Source organism: Lactuca sativa, unplaced genomic scaffold, assembly GCF_002870075.4.
Source record: "Lactuca sativa cultivar Salinas unplaced genomic scaffold, Lsat_Salinas_v11 Lsat_1_v11_unplaced_60, whole genome shotgun sequence".
NCBI classification, from domain to species: domain Eukaryota; kingdom Viridiplantae; phylum Streptophyta; class Magnoliopsida; order Asterales; family Asteraceae; genus Lactuca; species Lactuca sativa.
In genome coordinates this window covers 1-6,763 of record NW_026440245.1, presented here as the reverse complement: position 1 = coordinate 6,763, position 6,763 = coordinate 1, and the positions used below count along the sequence as shown (strand labels likewise).

Genomic DNA, 6,763 nt, shown 5'->3' with positions numbered 1-6,763 from the left:
GCCGCAGTGGAAAAATTTTCGAAAATTTTAAAACTTTTTATTTTTTCTGCTATCGTGCAACCCCTAACTTTCTGGTGCACCCCTGCTATGAAATCCTGCGTCCGCCCCATGCTTCATTTTCTCTTTGTGAAAATATATTTCCTGATGCATGGCACATTCAAGGATTTCATGAATATGAAACGTTTACCGCTAATGAAATATATCATCTCATGAAGAATGGTTTGATCACTAAGGATGTATGTGTACAAGACATGTTCAGAAAGTGGAATTCTATAGAGAGTGATACACTTTTGGTACATGAATTGGATGTAATTCATTTGATAGTTAAAGATAAAGAAGAACAACAAATGAAAATGCAACAGAAACAAGAAGTTGTTAAAGATGCCCCAACTTCAGATGAAGATCCCAAGTAAAAATGGTTGAAAATCCCTAGAAACAGAGAAAGAGAAAGATGTTGCTGATAAATCTTGTTCTCTAAATATTGTTGAAGATCCATGCACCAAAGTTCATGATGTTATACCTGAAAAGAAAGAAGATATTGTTAAAGTTCTTCTTATTGGTGATACAACAAAGAGAAAGCCTCCATATATTTCATTTGAAAATCATGGGTATCTAGAAGAAGTGAGAATCACTTCAGAAAGCCATATATGTCTTCATGGACTGGAAACTCATATTTTAAACCAAGATACAAGAAGTTCAAGAAAAAGAAGAAGGGTAAACCTAAGCAAATATGGGTTCCAAAGAATAGATCCCCTGAACATGAAGCCAAGAAAAACACAGAACTTAGAAAAGGTATCATGAAAAATTTCATGAAAGAAGATATCTGAAAAAGAAAAGTACTCAACAAACTCAGTTCTGGTTGAATGATATGATAAAGTTTCTTAACTCATTTTCCAGAAGTTCAAAGACTCCAGTGGTTCATATAATCTTTGAAGATAACATTGTCTGGAGTAATCATTTTGGTGAGAAGATGTTTTCAAAAGATCAAAAGTTGTTCCAAACCAACTCTCCATCTTTCAAGCAATTTTGGGTTCCCAAAGTGTCTTGCTAAGTGCCAAGAAGATCTGAGAGAGAAAAAGCTTCAAGTTATATTAAAAGCTCTCTCAAAGAAAACGATCATTATTTGAAAATAAAATGAAGAAAGAATATGTGAAAAGTGAAAATGGAAGCATGGCATGGAACCAAGATTCTCTTGAATGTTTTCATAACCGATGTATTAATTATCAAAGGGGTATTATTGTCCAAGTTGAAGAGCTAGGCCGTAAGTTTGCTCGAAGATAAGTGGATAATCAATTAAAAGTCACCAAGTGTAAAAATGAGAATGGTATTTAATGGCTCATCAAAGACATTGAAAGCATATGTGAGTTATGGATTTTAACCCTATTCTTGGTTATATGGACGTATTGATGGGTGAGAATTAAAGTCTTATTTTATTCAAGGAATTGATTTTGAGGGAAGCCACAACAAGATTATGAATATATGGTTTTCATGAGAATTAAAACAAGAAATAGAAGAGACGTTGGCTTTTAGGAACAAAAGTCAAAGAAATATTAAACAATTCAAAGGGGATATGGAAAAGTAAAGTCAAGAATCATGTAGGTTTACCCACCGGCTATTAAGTAAGGTTGGACTTTGTACAAAAAAGTATTCCAAGTTTATTGTAGATATGAGATGTGATGACTGCAAACGATACTATTGCTGACTCTGAGTACTTGCTGGTTAGGTACGAAAAAAAGCATTGTAACGGTAATATGATCTAAGGCAAAGAGAAATCAATTTTAACGTTGACTTAAAGGAACTTCAAAATATTCCGTTAAAAGCCTTATACCCAGCTGTTAATTTTTTCTTTTGGATGATTTCAACACTAAATATCTTGCTATTATCCATTGGTTCTTGGTTTTATATGACAATTACCCAGTGGATTTTAGCTTTACGAAGATTTTGTGTTTCCGCACATTTTATTTGAAGACCTCGTGCAAATGTCGAGGGAGACTGGTGTTTAAAATCATCATATTTTTTTATTTTATTTTCATTCATTGGTCTAAACATTTAGGGGAGAATTGTTAGATATTAAAATATTTGACAGATGAATTTTTATTTTTGAATTAGTAATTTTAGGGTTTTTCAGATTTTAAACCCTAGGACTATAAATACTTTAGGTCGTTTTTTTATTTTTGAGTGAGTCTCCTTTTTGCTTTTAATTTTTGTTTTTCTCATTCAGAAAAAGTGAGAGTTCATCTTTTTCATGTGAGGTTTCTCCATTGTAATCAGATCTGAAGATCATATGAATAAAGAAATATTTCATTGATTCTTTGTTTATTTTGAGATTGATTCATTTACTGTTCCTAACTTCCGCATTGTCATCTCATATTGTGTGAATTTGGGTTCCTACATCTTCAAGTCACCTCGTCGTGGTAAGATTACCACGACGTGGTAGGTATATTTTTGTTCATTTTTTAGCTTTGGTTCAAACTTCCATCTTCCAACTTCTTTAATCCAACTTTCAGCTTCCTTTTTGCTCCAAACATATATTTTAGTCCCTACAACATAAATCATAGCAAATTAAGTATCTTTTGTTCATATAAGGGGCATAAAAGTAATAAAAATATTAATGTATGTTGTATAAATATGTATATAAATATGCACAATTAAAATACTCCATACTAGACTTTTGTTTGCCCCCAAGCAAAACTAAATCTTAGCACCAATATTATATAAGACAATCCTAATCAAACCCAGCCATTATACCAAGACCGCAACGCATGTATTTGTGTTTAAAAATTTTCCTAATGACCCCCCCTGATCCTAAATACTCACAATCCTCATAAACACTCGTCCACTTCTTTTGAACAATGCTCATTTTATGCATCCCTCCGAATCTATCCGCAGAAAGCTTCCTAACCTCAAGGTATTTTTGGTTGAGCAACCCAAACATATATAATCTAGACAATTACAACTTTTTGATACCACTATAGAGCTTATTTGAATTCTTCACTTCTTTGATAATTGATCTTTGATTTATTTGAATATACCACCTTCTTTGTTTGATTTTTGGGTATCTTCAACTTTTGGAATTTCTTCAGAATTTTGATATTTGAATCTTCAAACTTTTACTTTATTAGCTCCAAAATTCTTACAACTTTTTCTTGTAATTCTCTTTTTTTTACATCTATCTCACTCTTTTTTCACTCATATCCTACATGCTTAAGCAGGGGCGCTCAACTTCAACCTTTATTGGTTAAAGTTATTAGTTTTCCTGGATATATTTCAGGTTTAGGCTGCTAAACATATTGCATCCCTCAATCTAAGCGATGTTGTGTTTTTGTACCATGATTTCACTAGAATAAAGGGGCCACAAATGCACCAGAACGTATATAAGCTCAACAAAACATTTGAGTCTTCATAGAATCATCAAACATAATACTAGCATAAAGCCTAATTGCTTTACCAAAATTTTCTAAGTTAAATCCTAGCAAATTTATGCAAAATTTTTAATATTATACCTAAAATTAAGATTCTAAATTCACTAATATAATCAACCCCCTACCCCACACTTGTTTTATGCAATGCCCTCATTGCATAGTATGTAAAACATAAAATTAAAAAGAGGGAGAAAAAGAACAAACTCCCCTGGGATAAAAGATGAAACTCGATTGATGGAAAGGACTTGTAGCTTGCTCGAATGTGTGGACACGGAAGTGGAAAAAAAACATGGCAGCCTCCTTATGCTTTGAAAAACTCCCCTACGTCAAGGGAAAGTGTGAACCATGTCGTGGCAGCCGGGATAGTTCATCATTAATGCCTGAAAACAAAATTCAATGGCATGGGAACAACTCATCCATACCATGAGAATGAATATAACGCTACTCGTAACACGGAGACTACTGGAAGTATGAGATCGGGCTTGAAAACTGACTCAAAAGGCACCACGTCGCGGTAGATATCACCACGACGTGGTAAAGGGAACATAATACTTTTTTTTGGATTTTATACTGTGACAACACGGCGTGGTTGAGATTACCACGTCGTGGTGGTGCCAAAAACTGATATTCTGTTGTCGATTTGAACTGATACGCGAACTAAATGTGACACCAACTCGTGCATAAAGCTATAGGACATGACCCTTCATTCTATGACTCAATTAAACACCCGCAAAAACATTCTCAATTTGTGCTTCTCTCGACGTACTCTAAGCCTTCACTACAACGAACACTCTTTTGCCAAATTTACCCTTACTCGGACTTGATAATATAACCTGCAACTAAGACAAAGAAAAAGGTAATAAAAGTAGGAAACATATTGTAAACAACCAAACATCCACCAAATTGTTCAAAAACCACAAAAAAAACCAAACTAAACACACAAAAGAAAAAGAAAAGGAAAAAAGAAAAGCAAACTCTAATGACGGGTTGCCTCCCGCAAGCGCTTCTTTTTGTGCGAGTCTTGAGCTGGACTCCCAACTTAATAAACTTCCAATAAACTCAATGTCAATCCATCCATTGCATTAAATATATTTTCTTTGGACCAATTTTTAAAATTTGGCTCTTCGCTTCAAAAATTGGCCAAACGAGCTTTAATTCATGTAACCCAAGAATCTTAACAACGGTTGGATACTAATAAAAAATGGATCGTGCTTTAGAACTTTCTCCAAAGTTGGAATCGTCACCCCATGCTTCGAAATACAAACTGGAAATACAGGGGACCATGTCGTGGTAATGGTCAAACCACAGGTTGGTTTCTGCAATTCAGCTTGTCCGTGTTCTTCATCTGACCCTTCTGCTAGCAATCTTTCCAGCTCCTCCAAATCTCTTTCTGGATTAAATTCTTCATCTTGTAAATCTAGCTCTTGTAACTCAGATTGCTCTTGTTTATTAGGCAAGATGTTATCTAACCATCTTTCAAATTTCTTCAAATCATCATCTAATTCATATTCCTCATATTTTTTCTCAATTTCCTGTACTACTTCTTCAAGAAAAGCATCAAGAGCATCGAGATTTAGGAAATACATAATAAATAAATTTAAAAAATAAAAATTAAAGTTCTACTGTTACGACGCCACGACATGATACAAATTACCACGATGTGGTGAGTCAAAAAGAGAAAAAAAAATCTAAATTAAATTAAAACAAATAAAGAGCAAATAATCCTAATATAGCAGATAAAAGTAACTAAACGGAACCGTTCCCCGGCAACGGTGCCAAAAACTTGATGTGTGTTTAATGTGTTTATATTTTTATTCAAGTTTAAATTTATAAAAGTTATTCCCTTCACTAGACTATTAAACACACTAGACAGTGTACCTAATCGTGTAATAGTATAGCAATGGTAAGAACGAGTGTCGAACACAAGGAAAGGTGTTTAAATTACTTTAATTTACTATTTAACTAACTATTAATCAAATTAGAAAAGGTATATGTTTTCCTAGTTTTGCAAGACTAGATACTTAATTACCAACTAACTTAAAATTCACTCAATTAAACTAACACTAAAACTAAGCAAGTAGACAAGTATGAATGTACCAAGGTGAGAAAGAGACTTACATTTAGCTTCGGATTCGTTGTTATTGTAGTTGATTTATGGAAGTACAATGGACTTAGTTTCTTTAGTTACCGATTCCTAAGATGACCAAAGTAGTATTCACTAAATTAATCCTTTAGCAAACTAGCTTCTTTATTCGGTGATCAGGCGGACAAACTTACCAGCTTACTAGTGTTCAGTTCGAATTGATTAGACTTATAATTAATTTACCAATTTAGTTTGTTGATTCAATTTCATATATGATTTTTCGTCATATATTAGCTCCTATACTCTTTTACCCACTTTTATACTTAATCCTAGGTTTTATTCAAAACTCTAGTCTTACAATTTTCCAAATCACAAGATCATAAGATTCAAATCTAATTAATAGAGATAGTCATACTAACTTAATCAAATTCAACAATAAGTAGAGGAAAGCAGTTATCAAAACTACTTGAGGTTCTTTAATAAGCTAAATCAATAAATAACTAAATCACTAAATCCAAACCAATAAATCAACTAACAATATTCAACTCATCCTAAGCTAAACGAAAGTCATGAGTGTTTAGCTCATGATTTCAGCAAACGAAGCCACAAAAATGAAATTCATAGTAAAAGACATAGCTAAACCTAATGAAAAATCGAAGTGTAAGTTCAATTTGTCTTAATGTTCCTTCTTCCGAGGTTGTAAATGAAATCCTTGCTTCCGAAGCATTAATTCCATTGTTTTGCCTTCAAAAGTATCGAATTCTCTAGAGTCAAAAGTCCGAATTCGGAGGTTTATGTGTTCTATTTATACTTTTCCCGAAATTAGGGCACCACGTTGTGGTGAATCCACCACGTCGGGGTCATCATGTGTATCCCGTGATCTCCAAGTCTTCGAAGCTGATCGGGATTCTTCAAGTTACCTCGTCGTGGTGAGATTACCACGACGTGGTAGGTATATTTTTGTTCATTTTTTAGCTTTGGTTCTAACTTCCATCTTCCAACTTCTTTAATCCAACTTCCAGCTTCCTTTTTGCTCCAAACATGTCTTTTACTCCCTACAACATGTTAGATATATGGTTTAGTGGCACATGGAAATCTGAGAATCGTGATAATCACTTTCAAATCGAAGTATTTGGATGGTACTCCCAAATCCTCAATTGGATAAGACTCAGATAAGATCAGAGAGAAAAGAAAGAGAGAATGTGATGGTGTAATTTCGTGAGTACTAGAAAAGTGACTAAAATTGGTTATAAACCTT

The 6,763-nt window shown here is 33.6% G+C and overlaps 1 long non-coding RNA gene across 1 annotated transcript; it reads right to left on the bottom strand.

Moving 5' to 3' along the window:
- Nucleotides 1-241: 241 nt before the first annotated feature.
- On the bottom strand, nt 242-1,399 carry LOC122197067 (uncharacterized). Its single transcript, XR_006189856.2, has 2 exons — nt 721-1,399; nt 242-520 (listed from the first exon to the last, which is right to left on the bottom strand). It is a non-coding gene; the product is annotated as an uncharacterized LOC122197067 (long non-coding RNA).
- Between the last annotated feature and the right edge of the window lie 5,364 nt (nt 1,400-6,763).